Source organism: Arvicanthis niloticus, chromosome 27, assembly GCF_011762505.2.
Source record: "Arvicanthis niloticus isolate mArvNil1 chromosome 27, mArvNil1.pat.X, whole genome shotgun sequence".
Lineage (NCBI taxonomy): Eukaryota > Metazoa > Chordata > Mammalia > Rodentia > Muridae > Arvicanthis > Arvicanthis niloticus.
In genome coordinates this window covers 6,506,630-6,522,845 of record NC_133435.1, presented here as the reverse complement: position 1 = coordinate 6,522,845, position 16,216 = coordinate 6,506,630, and positions in this window count along the sequence as shown.

Sequence of the window (16,216 nt, the reverse complement as noted above, 5' to 3'; positions counted from 1 at the left end):
AGGGAACACATTCACTTTATGGCTTGTTAAAATGGTAACTTATTCTATTACAAATCATAAAATGGATGTAACCAAGGGGTAGGTCTGTTTGATTAGAAGGGCAAGGTTTATATATAAAAAGGGATGTGTGTACGTCTCCAACAGCAATACTCATGCTGCAAACACTGCAGCTAATTCAATGCTTATAACAAGTGACACAAGTATGAGTAATTTAAATTTATTAATCCAGCTCAGCAGAATAAAAGATAGAGTCACAATTGCTGTGTACATGTGTAGATGAAGAATTTAATGTGGGATAACATTAAATAATAGCTGCAATCTCCCTGGCAACATATAATATAAATGCATAGTCAGTGTATGTATCTTATTCAAATAAGTTATTATAAACATAAGAGTACACTCATGTCAATGGAGAGTATACAATCACTAGCAATTCTCTACCAGTGAAGGCCAGATATAATACACAAGTTATCTATGTATTGATGGAATCCTAACAGGGCTGTCTCAGGCTTTGTCATAAACATTGTTTAACACTCTCAATTAATCTTAGGAAATACTTTGATGATGGCTTAATCTATTAGGATTTGGTGAAACAATCTCCTTTTTACATCTTTTTGAAAACAAACTATATCTTAGAAAATGAAGCTGTGAATCAAATCAGAACAAAACCGAGCCTGATGCAGTCAACTCATCTGTGATAGCAGTTCTAAGGGCAGCACAAGGTTGCTATATCTGTGTGAATTTCATTATTTCCTTTGTTAAATCATTGCATGCATTTATACCTGTAGGTTTTTCACTTCTTACTACACCAAGAATCATTTCAAATATGTTAATGACACATTTTAAGTTGTCCCTCTGAAGCTGGGAGATGGCATAACAGGAAAAGAAACATATTATCGAGGCTGATCACCTGAGTTTAATTCCAGAATCTGTGTGACTGATGGAGAAAAATGAATCCTGTAAGTTATTCTACTAAATTTACATGTGTTACTTTGTGCCATGCACACAAGCATGACAGACAGTGGGGGAAAAGGGGAGAAGAAGGGAGAAACAGACACACACACACACACACACACACACACACACGGGGGGGGGGGTAGATGAAGAGGTCAGAGGGTGAATTTAAAAGTTCTGCATCTAAGCAATGACCTAGAAATATAGAGGTCTAAGTTTTCTGCCAGTGTGGAAGATAGAATCAATTCTGGATTAGTGCTGGGATATTGTGACTACAATTACAGATTACTACCTGTCAATCCTCCACATTGCTAACACAAATGCTTATGTCACCTTAAAGGTGCTTATGTCATTATAGGTCGACAGATTGGAGAGAAACAGAGTGAGGTAAGTATGTAAAGATCTTGTAAGTGAAGTGGTACTTTGGGGTTTAGTTGAGACATGTAAAGTCAGCAGGCGGAGAATTTCTTGTAGTCAAGTATTATGAATGTAGACAATACAAGTTATAAGTCTACTTGAAATGTGAAACTCTTATGTTTGTAGTTTTAATTGTGTAGTTCTCACCTTGAAATCTGTAATTACAACACCCATCACAATATTAAAATATTGGGCATATGTGTTTGGAGTTCAGAAAGGTGAGGGAAAAATTTTCTGGACACCCAGTGCATTTGTTTCCTGGGTAAAGTCAGATTGCCTGGTGTTTCTTTTTTAAGATCTGTTCTCAATACCACAGCATTTTAAACAATCCATTTCAGTGCAGAAAGGCAATATACTGTTCATATTATGACCCAATTGGGTAGCTACACCATCTTTCTGGTACTTTAATTTAAAAAGATTATAAATGGTAACTTAAAACGTAATTTTAAAGCATCTAAGTGATGTATTTATTAAAGGCTGCACACCTTATATATGAATACCTATAGGAAACATAAGGAATATAACAGGGCACATGATATCTTTTCTCACATTAGATTGTATACAACCAAGAAGAAAAAAAATGAGAAAAAAAGGACACACAAAATGACTTGTTACCATGATACTAAGACACGGTTTTAGCTGAGAGTGACTGAGATCTTTTATCATGAGAACCAGATATAGTTTCTAGCAAGCTGACCTCCTACCCAAGGTTGTATTTACTACCAAACTATGCAAATACCTTGAATTTTAGCATCTAAGATATAGGAGACAACATTTATGGCTGTTAAAAAGGGAAGGAATCTGGTACACTAGGAAAATAGAAATACAAAACATGGCATTGCCCAATCTGACAATCCAAATAGCCAAGTCCCAATAGCATGCTGTAAGCATTTCATAGATGGGTGGAAATATGTGCACTGAGTCCTCAAAGTAGGTGCTTGTGTTCCATATTTCTCTGCTGGAATTATTGCTCATTAAAACTCTTCAGTTTTACTAGAGTACTATAAAAATATTCTTGGCTGTCTTTGTCAACATTATAGAAATGTTGAAAAGTTTGAATTCTAGAGTGTAAAAAAGGAGATGGACAGATGAGTGCAGACAAGGTCAAAGTCAAATTATATACTACCTTGAATTTTGTTAAAGGCACCTAGATTTATGTGGACAATTGTTTGAAAAAGAGGGAGGTGATTAAATTTAGGTTTGGTGAAGTCTGTCTAGTTGTTTTACACTGAAGTTCCAAATCAAAGCCCATGAATCAAGAAGAATTCCACATGGCTGTTAAGGTAACCTTTGACATTTGCTTCTGAAAGACCTGAGTTTCTTATGGGATTATCAAAGATTGCAGCCTCATCCTGGGGTCTCACCCCAGGTGTCTTTTGATGGAAAGTTGGGTGATGCCATTGGATGCGCTGAGGATGATACATAAAAGGGAAATGGTTAGTTCTGCTACTGACACCACACATCCCAAATGCCAGTTATCTCCCAGGGATCAGTGTGTGAACAAGAGCTGATTAGTACATTCATCTTCTCAGAGAGATAGCTGGGACTGTGAAACTTGGGAGACAGTGCTGACACTGATTGGTTCCCGCTTGCTATGCCAACTCAGAATAAAGACAAATGTCCCTAGAAAGACATATTCACCCATGACATATTCTATCAATTACATTTCTGGAATAAACCACAAAGCTGTCTGCAACCCCACAGCTGACAGGACACTAATCTTCTTGCTGCTAAGTTGAGCTTTCCTGGCTAAGTGTTTTAGAAATAAAACATGATAGGAGTTGACAACCATGCCTGCAGGTATGGGACAGGTTCGGGCATCAAAGATGTACCGTCAGTGACAGTGCAATCTATACACACTATGGATTATCTTCTCAAACTCCTTAAACTAGAAACACTTATTTCATCTTTGTTTAATCAGGTTTCTCCAACAAGTGGAGAAAAGTATTATTTTCTTTCCTTAAACTATTATAAAATATCATGACAATAGTCATTAGTGAAAAGTGAATACTGATATTTTTTATCTTATTAATTATTTTATTTATTTATATTCCAAATTCTGCCAACCTTCCTGGTCCTCCCTTCATAAATTCTTTACCCCATCCCTCCTGTTTTATTTCTGAGAGGGTGCTCCCCTACCCATCCACTTATTCCCACCTTACCCCATAAGCATCCTCCTTCCCAGGGAATCAAGTTTCTACAAGATAAATTGCATCCTTTTCCACTGAGGCCAGACAAAGCAGTCCTCTGCTACATATGAAGCAGCAGCCACAGACCAGCCCATGCATACTCTTTGCTTGGTAGCTTAACTTCTGGGAGCTCTGAGGTGTCCTAGTTAGTTGTTACTGCTGTTCTTCCTGTGGGATTGCAATTCCATTCAGCTCCTTCAGACTGTTTCCTCATTCCTCCATGGGTGTCCCTGACTTCAGTCCAATGATTAGCTGTAAGTATCTGCATCTGTCTCAGTCAGGTGTTGTTAGAGCCCCTCAGAGGACAGTCATGATAGGCACCTGGCTGTAAGCACAACATCATATCAGTAATAGTGTCCGGTTTTGGTGTCTGCACATGGGATGGATCCCAAGTTGGGCCAGCCTCTGCATGGCCTTTCCTTCTGTTTCTGTTCCATTTTTGTCCCTGCATTTCGTTAGACAGGAACAGTTCTGAGTCAAGAATTCTGAAGATATGTGGGTGGCCCCATGTTTTAAATAGGGGTACGTCTGTCTACTAGAGGTGGTCTCTTCAGGTTCTACATCCCAATTGTTGGGTATTTCAGCTAAGGTCATTCCCATTGTGTCATGGGAGCCTCTCTCATCCCTGGTGTCGGGGACTTTCTAGAGTTTTCCTGACCCCATCCTACACTGCTGCATACTTTCACTCATTCTCCTAGACATCTGGGCTTCTCTCTTGTCCCCACCATGCCTGATCCTGCTCCCTTTTACTCTCATTCCCTTTCCCACCTTCCCTACCTCCCTCTGCCTCCCAGAATAATTTTGTTCCACGTACTAAGTGGGATGGAAGCATCCACACTTGGGCCTTCCTTCTTGTTAAGCTTCATATGGTCTGTGAGTTGTATCATGAATATTTTGAAATTTTTGACTAATATCCACTTATCAGTGAGTACATACCATGTGTGTCATTTTAGGTCTGGGTTACTTCACTCAGGATGTTATTTTCTGCTTCCATCCATTTGCCTGCAAAATTCATGATGTCCTTGTTTTTAAAAGCTAAGTAATATTCTATTCTGTAAATGAACCACATTTTCTATATCCATTGTTTGGTCAAGGGACATCTGGGTTGCTTCCAAATTTTGGCTATTGTAAATAAGGCTACAATGAACATAGTGGAGCAGGTGTTCTTATGTTATGGTGGAGCATCATTTAGCGATATGCCCAAGAGTGATATAGCTGGGGCTTCAGGTAGAACTGTTTCCATTTTTTTGAGGAACATCCAGATTGATTTTCACAGAGTTTGTACCAGTTTGCAATCCTAAGAGCAATGAAGGAATGTTCTTTTTCCACCTCCTCTCCAGCATCTGCTGTCGCCTGAGTATATGATCTTAGCCATTCTGATTGGTGTCAGATCAAATCTCAGGGTCGTTTTGGTTTGCACTTCCCTGATGACTAAGGATGTTGATCATTTGTTTAAGTGCTTCTCAGCCATTAGAGATTCCTCATTTGAGAATTCTCCATTTAGCTCTAGTCCTCATTTTTTAATTGTGTTATTTGGTTTTCTAGAGTCTAATTTCTTGAGTTCTTTGTATATTCTGGATATTAGCTCTCTATCAAATGTATGGTTAATGAAGATCTTTTCCCAATCTGTAGATTGTCATTTTCTCTTATTGACGGTGACCTTTGTCTTAAAGAAGCTTTTCAGTTATCTGAGGTCAAATTGGTCAATTGTTCATCTTAGAGCCTGAACCACTGGTGATCTGTTAAGGGAAATTTCCCCTGTACCAATGCATTCCAGGCTATTTCCCACCTTCTTATCTATTAGATTAAGTATATCTGGTTTTATGTGGAGGTTCTTGAGCCACTTAGACTTGATTTTTGTACAGGTGATAAATCTGGATCAATTTGCATTCATCTATATGCAGAACACCTGTTAGACCAGCACCATCGTTAAAATTTATGTTTTCATTTTTCCACTGTGTGGCTTCTTTGTCAAAGATAAAGTATTCATAGCTGTATGGGTCTTCAATTCTATTCCACTGATCTATCTGTACCAATACCATGTGGTTTTTATCACTATTTCTCTGAAGTACAGCTTGAGGTCAGGAATGGCAACTCCTCCAGAAGTTTTTTTACTGTTGAGAATTATTTTTGCTCTCCTGGGTTTTTGTTATTCCAGATATGTTGAGAATTGCTTTTTCTATCTCTGTGAAGAATTAAGTTGCGATTTTGATGGGGATTGCACTGAATCTGTAGATTGCTTTTGATCAGATAGTCATTTTTACGATGATAAGTCTACTAATATATGAGCATGAAAGATCTTTTCATCTTCTGGGATCTTATTCGGTTTCTTTCTGCAGTGACTTAAAGTTTTTGTCATAAAAATCTTTCACTTGCTTGGTTACAGTTACAAGATATTTTATATTGTGATGGGTATTGCTTTTCTAATTTCTTTCTTGGTCTGTTTATCATTTGTATAAAGGAAGGATACTGATTTATTTGAATTAATTTTATATCCACCCTCTCTGCTGAAGTTTTTTTTTTTTTTTATCAGCTGTAGGAGTTCTCTAGTTCAATTTTTGAGGTCACTTATATATACTATCATATCATCTGCAAATAATAATAGCTTGACTTCTTCCATTCCAATTTGAATCCATTTGATCTCCTTTTGTTGTCTAATTCCTTTAGCTAGAAATAAATAGGCAGTGAACAGCTTTGCTTTGACTCTGATTTTACTGTGATTACTTCTGCTTTCTCTCCATTTAACTGATGCTGGATATTGGTTGGCTGTATATTGCTTTTATTATGTTTAGGAATGTGCCTTGAATTCCTGACCTCTCCTAGACTTTTAACATGAAGGGATGTTGTATTATGTTGAAGGCTTCTTCACAATCTAATTAGATAATCACGTAACTTTTTTCTTGAGTTTGTTTATATTGTGTATTATGTTGATGGATTTCCATATATTGAACCATCCCTGCATTTTTGGGATGACGCCTACTTGACCATGGAGAATGATCATTTTGATGTGTTCTTGGATTCCTCCTGCCTCAGCCTCCCAAATGCTAAGATTGAAGGCATACATTACTAAGCACAACTTGTTTTACTTAATTTGAGTTTACACTTATTCTTTAAGATATTTGGTGCCACTTGACTGGTATTCTAAAGTATTTCTGGGTTCAAGTCATATTGGATTACATTAAATATACAGAAAATAAAAATGTCATTAATACTGATAGCTCATTGCTGACTAGCCCACTACCATGTACCTAGTTATGAGGTTAGTATATACTGCCAAGAATCACTTAGCAAATGTCCATAAACACTGCATATATTTTATACTGCAGTTATTGTTTAAGCTTTTCAAAGTGCATTATTGTCAAGGGAACTGCAGAGTCTCAGGATCTAACCTTATTCATTTTAGGAGTAAAGCACCTAAAATTAGATTGTGCACTTATCTTACAGAAACATATTATACTACCACATTTGCAAAATAAATTTACATGCAAAGAAGAGAGTAACAGCTTCACCCTTGTTCTATATCTAGATTTTTAAAACTACTAATATTTGAAATATAATTTTATCTCTCATTTTTTATCACAGTCATTAATATGGCTTGATGTTTCTATTTATCTTTGGGGGCATATTAAATATAGTTGAAGCTAGCAAACCTATTTTTAAGAAAGAAATCAATAGACAGTATGATTTTGTACATATCTCATAATGTCCAGTTATTTGTTACGTTATGTATCAATATCAGCTTTAGAAATAATTTTAAAGTTAAATAACTTATAAGTGTAAAGATAATATATAAACTGGTGTAACTGAGATTTACCCAGTCATTAGAACACAAAAAAGTATTTGTTTTTTGAAAGTAGAAAAATAAAAATGACAAAATCTAACTCTTTCTTTCTCCTCTTTTCTTTCTTCCTTCCTTTCTTTCTTTCTTTCTTTCTTTCTTTCTTTCTTTCTTTCTTTCTTTGTTTTTCTTCCCTTTCTCTTTCTTTTTTTCCTTCCTTCCTTCCTTCCTTCCTTCCTTCCTTCCTTCCTTCCTTCCTTCCTTCCTGTGGGGAGCTGACAGAAGGCGGCTATCATCCTTGCAGCCATCTTGAGCTGTATACCCAACTTTAATTATACTTGCAAAATGCCTCTGACTGCAGAGCTTAGTTAAAGTTTGTGGAGTTCAGAGAAGTACAACTTTTGTGACATGTTACATTTTCTTACTGTTACAGTAAGTTACAGAATGGCATTAAAGTCATCATGACACTTCATATGCTGTGCGGGATAAAACAATTTGGAATAGTTTCCTGTTTCAGGGAAGAGACACACTATTATTCTTAACAATAGAAGGTATTTGAACTGCAATTTCAGTTTTATCTAAAATACTGTGGCCTCTTCTAAATCCATTGCCAATGTGTCCAACTTCAATGGCAGGTGTGGGGAGCCAACAGAAGGCGGCTATCATCCTTGCAGCCATCTTGAGCCATATACCCTGACAACAGATTTTATTACATTAGCCTACAACAGCTGAGCACACTCTGATAACATCTTGTTTTAGATACCTAGGATCTTCCCTTGGGTGTGTGAGACTTAAAGGTGTGATTTAGAGCCAGACTTAAGGGTGTGACTTAGAGATCAGATTTAGAGATAAGACCTAAGGGCATGACTTAAAGGCGTGACTTAAAGGCATGACTTAAAGGCGTGGCTTAGAAGTGAGACATATAAAAGGCAAGAGGCAGACAGAAGAGAGTAGTAGGAATTAGTCATTGAAGAAGAAGATGCTTGGACTAGAGAACTCGGAAGAAGAATTATTAGGTATTAGTCACTTGGCACTTGGAGGAAGAACTTGGAATTAGACATTAGGCACTTTGCACGTGGAAGAAAGAACTTGGAACTTGGAGGCACTAGGGACTAGGTACTAGGAACTAGGAACTCAAAATTTGGGACTTGGCCTAGGAAGAGAGACTGAAGAATAAATGGCATTGAATCACACTCTGTCTGGTCTCTATTCCTCGAGTTAGTCCTCACTCTCTCTATTGCTGAATCCTGACCCTTGGACTGGAGCATCCTGGGGCAGTGCGGGCTCTAACAATTTAGCCCCCAAGGCTTTTGGCAGTGCAGGTCCCAACATTTACAGAGCGGCTCTCAACATTTGGGCCCCCAAGCATGGGGCAACGTGGTTCCCAACATTTTTGGCGCCCAATGTGGGGCAATGCGGTTCTCAACATTTTTGACACCCAGCATGGGGCAGCTCGGGCCGTAGCACTTCCTTCCTTCCTTCCTTCCTTCCTTCCTTCCTTCCTTCCTTCCTTCCTTCCTTCCTTCTTTTCTTTTTAGTATTTATGTTTTGATGATCTTGAACTTCTGTTTCTTCACTTTGCATCTACTGAGTCTGGAGTATGCTCCAACATGCGTGGAATGAGAAGTGCTGGAAATTGAAACTATTGCTTCCTCCATACTGAGTAAACACTTTAAAAGCTGAGTTTTGCCACAGTTCCAAACTTCATGTATCTTTTTGAAAATTTGTCTGTTCTTGCTAATTCTTATGAATGATGCCCTTCTAATTTTTCAAGTAAGCTAAACTGTGAGACTAGTTTATATTTTCATACCTACACCAAAATGAATGGTTATATTCTGAAATTAATTACGTTGAAAATGATAAATAAAGCAATAAACAGTGGAATATTCTTGTAAATGGTATTCTGTGTTGATAAATGAGTCCTTATGGTTTGTTTGAAGTTTAGTTAACAAACATATTCTTAATATTTCTGAATACTAATAGTCCTAGTTATACCATACAGTGCATGTGAGTTTTAAATGTTTTTCACTTTGAATTTCACTTGCTTAAGTGTTATTTAGGTTCACTTAAGTTATATATATATATTGACATTTCTGTGGTTGTTGTTTTCTAATGTAGTTCCATGGTGTTTTGAAAACACACCTTAAATGACTTTAATCCATGTAAATTTATTGACTTTTAATTGATAAAATTATACATATTTATGGTACATTACATGATGCTTTGATATTTGAATGCAGAAAAACAGTTAAATTAATGTAACTGCATAACCATTCTCTTACATACTTACAATTTTGAGAGAATGATTACACTTAAAAATCTTCGTCTAATTATCAAATGCATAATATCTTATTATTAATGATCATCATCAGGATATCATTAGATCTCAAAAACACTTGAAAGCTGAATGGTTGTGAAAATTTAGACTGTTGACTGCAGTCTTCCTGTCCCCACTATGAACCCAACTATGGAGGTGTCTGTTCTAACTTCTCTTGCACACGTGTAATGTCTTAGACTATACATGTGTTTTACATCATTTTGATCAGTTGCATAACTGAACTGGATACTGGGAAGTTTAAAGATGGTGATTTCTCACTGTTCTATGAACAGCGAAGTTCAAGGCAGAGGGGCCTGAGTTTAACAGGGCCATTCTCTGGCAGAATGCAAGTGAAGAGAGCATGCTGCATAACAAGTGTGAGGCTTCAAAACTCACCATTTCCTGTGAGAGTGAAAAGGTTTTCAGGCATGTGGTATTAACTTTCCTGTATTTTAATGGTCCTAACTCTCAGAATAGTTGGGAACTGTATACTAACAATCACGTATAGGGAATATGCATTCGCACCCTAATATTACATTGCTGATCACTTGAGTATATATTATTTTTACATATAAAATACTGATTACATTCCAATAACCTCAAACTCATTACTCCACAAACTCATAAATGCAAAAATCTAGAGTGTTACCTAAATTAGATATAGAATGACTCAAGGCATGATGTTTATTGAGGTAAACCCAATGTTTCTCATGAGACTAAGTGCTTCCCAATACAAGTGTAGGTAGGGATAAGGTAGTCCACTGAAAAAAAGAAATAAGCAAGATGAAATGTAACCAGTCTGAGTGATGCTACTGATGGAAGACAGTAGCATCCTAAGCTCCTTAGAGTCCATGCTTCATGTTCTCAGTGAAGACATGAAGACAAGTGGAGAGATGAGCACCGAAAGCCATCATGGCAAGGATGGGCAGCGTTGTCCCCTTGCTGGCTGAGCTGAGTTCACTCAGCCGCTGTATGAACTGGGTGTCTCACACATGCAAGTTTCTCAAAGATGAAGTGGCGTATTAAAGACCCTGCTCTCTGGGCTTCAGTAGGCTTCACTGCATGGCACATGGAAAAGGCCTCCATTCCCTGGGTTTCATTGAGTATTATCTTGTGTTACTTTACTTCAGTCCTCTCTTCTCTGTGATTTACTCATTCTATCCCTGGAATTTTTCACTGTTTTTTTTTTTTATTTTTTATTTACCTTCAGTTTCATAACCCTATCTTCATTTTATTTTGAATGTTTTCTAGTATTCATAACTTTGTTGAATTCTATCTTCTTAGCCTGATTTTCCTTCTTATTTCAATCACTTGTTTCTTGGTGTCTTCTTTCCTCTGTAAATTTATTGAGATGCTTATTAATGATTAATGTCTTCTGTGAGGTTTTGAACCCTTTGAACAGGTTAGGTTTGGTTTTTAGTCTGTTGTTCGTAGTTTTATCTAAGTTGCTCTCCTTTGGGATTGTTACTATGGGGTCTGTGGCTCTTGACAGGATAGCAGGATCATAGCTGGTGGCTGGTGGCTCTGGGGAGTCCTGAGGGGAAGAGCTAAGCCTGGCATCATCAAGGACTTTCACTGTGCTGGGAGGAGCTATGGGAAGGTGATAAGGGACTAGATGGGGCTTTAGGGTGGCCAAAGGCATGAGAACTGCCAGGAACATCAGGGGCATGCTTACTTGTCCTAGAGCAGTGCCTGGAGGTAGAAATGCAAACCGAAGCCATGATCCATTCAATGCTCAGACATACTGTCAATGTTAGTTCTCTGTGGGTGTTCGAACAGGAGAGTGTCTGCAAAGCTGAGGCAGCTGAGCACAGGAGATTGACTGTACACAGTATTGATGAAATTTCGAAGTCCTGTCAGGTTTCCTGCTTGGGAATTCAGGATGAATAATGAATATGCTGTTGTGATGTTGTTTCTCCTTTATCCCTTGTTATGTTCTTCTCTGCAGAGGCCAGGCTTCATTTTTGTGAGTGTACTTTACAACACATGCAGTCACAGTATCTTTAACTTGAGTACTTGCTCCTCTACTAACAATTCTAATCACTTCCTTTTTCTTTATTAATTAAATATAAATCATACTTTTCCATTATTCCAGCTTCACTAACTTGTATCTAATGTGTATTACTTGTAGATACAGAGAAATTGTCACAACTTTGCCTTTTCAGTGGGATACTGGTGTGATTCTAAGGCAAATTATTGGACTTAATCTATTTTTTGGTTCTTTATTTTCTACATGAAGTTATATATTTCTCCTATTGTATCTTAAATAATTTCTTTTAGTATAATATGACAGACCATTTGACTTATCCTTAATTTCTGAGATATCTCTGGACCTCATTTTATTTTTCATCTTTCTGTGACTTTTTAAAATACTTATATCTAGTTTTCATCAAGTTCTCTGTTATTCCTTTGAATTCTAGATTTCTTTCTATTTAAAGCTACATTTTCTACTTATTATATTTTTCCTGTTTCACAAATTATTTAGATATCATTTGTTTGTTTGTTTAACTACTTATCTATGTATTTATTTATTGAGACACAGACACACTATGTAGCCATAGCTGGCTGGGAACATGCTGTGTAGACCAGGCTTGCCTCAAACTCAAAGAGTCCTTGTGCTTCTTTCTCTCAGATGTTGAAAAACTCCTAAGGTGATTATTAAAGAATAAATTGATAGTGTTATTCATTGGTCCCAGTATTTTATTGTGTGGTTTTAATTGTATTCAAATATAGAATTAAATTACCTTGTAAATTTCTCCTATTGTATCTTAAATAATTTCTTTTAGTATAATATGACAGACCATTTGACTTATCCTTAATTTCTGAGATATCTCTGGACCTCATTTTATTTTTCATCTTTCTGTGACTTTTTAAAATACTTATATCTAGTTTTCATCAAGTTCTCTGTTATTCCTTTGAATTCTAGATTTCTTTCTATTTAAAGCTACATTTTCTACTTATTATATTTTTCCTGTTTCACAAATTATTTAGATATCATTTGTTTGTTTGTTTAACTACTTATCTATGTATTTATTTATTGAGACACAGACACACTATGTAGCCATAGCTGGCTGGGAACATGCTGTGTAGACCAGGCTTGCCTCAAACTCAAAGAGTCCTTGTGCTTCTTTCTCTCAGATGTTGAAAAACTCCTAAGGTGATTATTAAAGAATAAATTGATAGTGTTATTCATTGGTCCCAGCATTTTATTGTGTGGTTTTAATTGTATTCAAATATAGAATTAAATTACCTTGTAAATTTGTCACAACCATGGATCATGTTAAAGACTAAAATGGGATGTCTGCCTGACTAACTCAGCTGAAACCTTGCAATCCATATATCCATGAACAATGGACATTAACATGCAATTTGCTAAGAGTGTGGCCCCCTTAAATGAAGCATCTGGTCCTTAGTGTATTATTTGTTTGCACTATTTCTTATGTGATACAGGGTGGAAACCTTCTCTACTACACATCGCTGTCTTCATGATCTTCCTCCATATCACACACCCAGACCCAAAGGGTGATGCCTCTGAACCTGAGCTAAAATTACATGCCCCAATCCCTTATATCACATACTTTTATACAGGAACTGAGAGTCTGACTAGCATAGAAAGTTGATGCTGGTGAACTGCATTGTTCTGTGAATAAGACTTTGAAGCCTTTGGAACTGGTTTGAAGAAGGAATGGAACAAACAGAAGAGAGCCAAGAGTATTTAAGCAGAACTTAATGGGTTTTTTTCTTTCTTTCTTTCTTTCTTTCTTTCTTTCTTTCTTTCAACAGAATTCCTTTGGTTTTTATTTATTATTATTTTTGTACATCCCAAATGTTGTTCCCTCCCATTCCTCCTAGCAGATTCTCCCCCTTCTTCCCCTTCACCTTGAGAGGGCAGCCCCCTCTTCCCCAGGTATCTCCCTCATCCTGGTACATCTAGTCCCTTCAGAATTAGGCACATCCTTGCTCACTGAAGCTAGATGTGGCATCTCTCTACTACATACATTGGGGACCTTAGACCAGCCTGTATAACCTCTTTGGTTGGTGGCTTAGTCTCTGGGAGCTCCCAGGGGTCCAGGTTAGTGAATGTTTCTGATAGGAGCTCAGCTCAGCAATACAACTATCAAAACAGAAGATAAAAAGAATGGGCACATGCAGCCTCAGAACCAGAATTTTTTTGGAAATCAGAACAAATGTCATTTTTTTTGTGTGTGTGACGAAGAACTTATCTCTATTTTGTCCATATTCTGAATTGATTAGCAAGGCTGAGTTTTAAAGTCATGGTCAAACTAATCAGGCTGAGAAGCTATTGCAACAGCCCAGCAATCAAGCTGTGGCTTGGATATAGATGGCTGGTTTTTTTTTTTTTTTTTTTTTTTTTTTTTTTTTTTTTTTTTTTTTTTTTTTTTTGATAGATTTTTAGTGAGAATTTGTAGTAAAAGATTTAGAAAATGTGCACTTTGGGATAAAGAAACATTGTTAAAACTAGAGTTAAGACAATTTCTGAAGAGATTATCCCAATTAAACCAACCACTTTACATGGGGAAAAGAAAGGTGGTGTATTGGAAACTGACCATATTAGACAGACAACAAGCCAGTGGGCATGGAAGAGTATACTTACTAGAATGGTCTTCATCTGGGAATAGAGAGCCTAAGCCTATTCTACTCGCACCAGAAAGTGTTTCCCAGATCTGCTTCTACTATGCTAAACTGACTAGGTGCTTAGACTCTTCCTTAGCATGTTTTGGTATAGTCATGTGATAATTTGTCAAACATGCCAAATGCTACAATGTCAGGGAGAGTCTATGCAAATTTTAAAGGAATTACTAGCCCAAACATTGTATGTAAGGGTCAGAACTTCTGTAGGAAGTCTTTGAGAAGGGGGCTTCCGAAAGCTGTGAAGGAGAAGCTTTAAACTATGGTGGATAACTCATAGGGCTGGATAGGTTATGAATGTGGACTATCTGCTGAAGAAAGCAACAGGCAATGAGAAAAATGTGAGAGACAATGTGGCAAAACCAGTGGTGGAACTTCTAAAGCACACTGAGCTATGTCCCACAATGCCCCATGCCCTCAATCCTGGATGTGAATAACGTTGAATGATTTCCCTAAAGGAAGCCGTTCATGCCTTCTCTCACTCCTTTTCTCTATTTATAAAGAAGAATGTTTACTGTGTCATTGTGGCAGAAGTCCAATGACAGGACCAGCACACACATACAGACATATTTGCACTTCATTGTAGGAAGGAATCTTTATGAACACAGTACTCAGGGTTTGTTTGCTCTAAATTAAACTTCAGTCTTGGTGTCACTGTCTGCAACAGAAGGCAGATCATAAGGGGAAATACACCTGTGACACAATCTCAGAAATGAGACTGACCTCTGAACAGATGGATGAGAGAAAATTCTGATTGCTGGTCTTTGTTCTCATCCCTATATAATCTGGTGGCAAAAACTAAAAGTAAGACAAAATTTGGATGTTAATGCTTTGGTTTTGCTTCTCCCTAAAATTTTGCTCTATCTTTACCCCTGTACACCTTGAAGTAGGATGAATTGTGGGTGTAGGCTTTTTTTTTTCTGGCTGGGTTGGTGTCCCAGTTCCTCCATTGGCAGTCTTACCTGGTTACAAGAGATAGTGGGTTCAGGCTCCATATCCTCCATTGCTAAGAACATTTGCTGGGTTAATTTAATAGACTCCTGTGACTTTCAGTTGTCTTAGGTTTTTAGCTCATCCTAGAGATATCTCCCATGTCATCTAGTTATCGCTTCCCTTATGGTCTTTCTGTCCTCCCCTCATTTCTCTTGTTTTCATCTTGTATTAGTTATGGTTTTATTGCTGTAAACACTCACCATGACTAAGGCAACTCACATAAGGAAAACATTTAATTGGGAATGGCTTACAGGTTCAGAAGCTCAGGCCATTATCTTCAAGGCTGGAGCATGGCTGCATCCAGGCAGGCATGGTGCAGGCAGAGCTGAGAGTTCTACGTCTTCATCTGAAGGCTGGTAGGAGAAGATTGGCTCCCATACGGTTAGGAGGAGTATCTTAAAGCCATGCTCACGGTGACACACTTCCTCCACAAAGTCACAACATTCCGTCAAGGCGACCCCTCCAAATGATTTCACTCCCAAGGCCAAGCATATTCAAACCACCACGTTCTACTCCTTGGCCTACATAGGCTTGTTCAAATATGAGTCTATGAGGGCCACACCTAAACATAGCATAATGTAAAGTGCATTTAGTCCAACTTTAGTCCCTATTGTCTGTAGCAGTTTCAACAAGGTACAACATTGGCTGTCTCTGGAACACAGCTTCTTTATGCTTTCAGAAAAAACACTTCTCTGATTTTTACCTCACTGATGCTGATATCTTCTTAATAACTGCCAATTTCTTAGTTCAAGTGAATTAACATCAATTTTCTCAGTAGTTCCTTCTATTTAACTCTAAAGGGAGAGCCACGTGGCTGAAGCTTGTAAGTTCTGCTCCTCTCTGGGGCTAGAACATGGTCTCCCTTATTTTACTACCAGCTTTCTGTTTTCCAACACTATTGCTGCCTAAGCTTAGCTG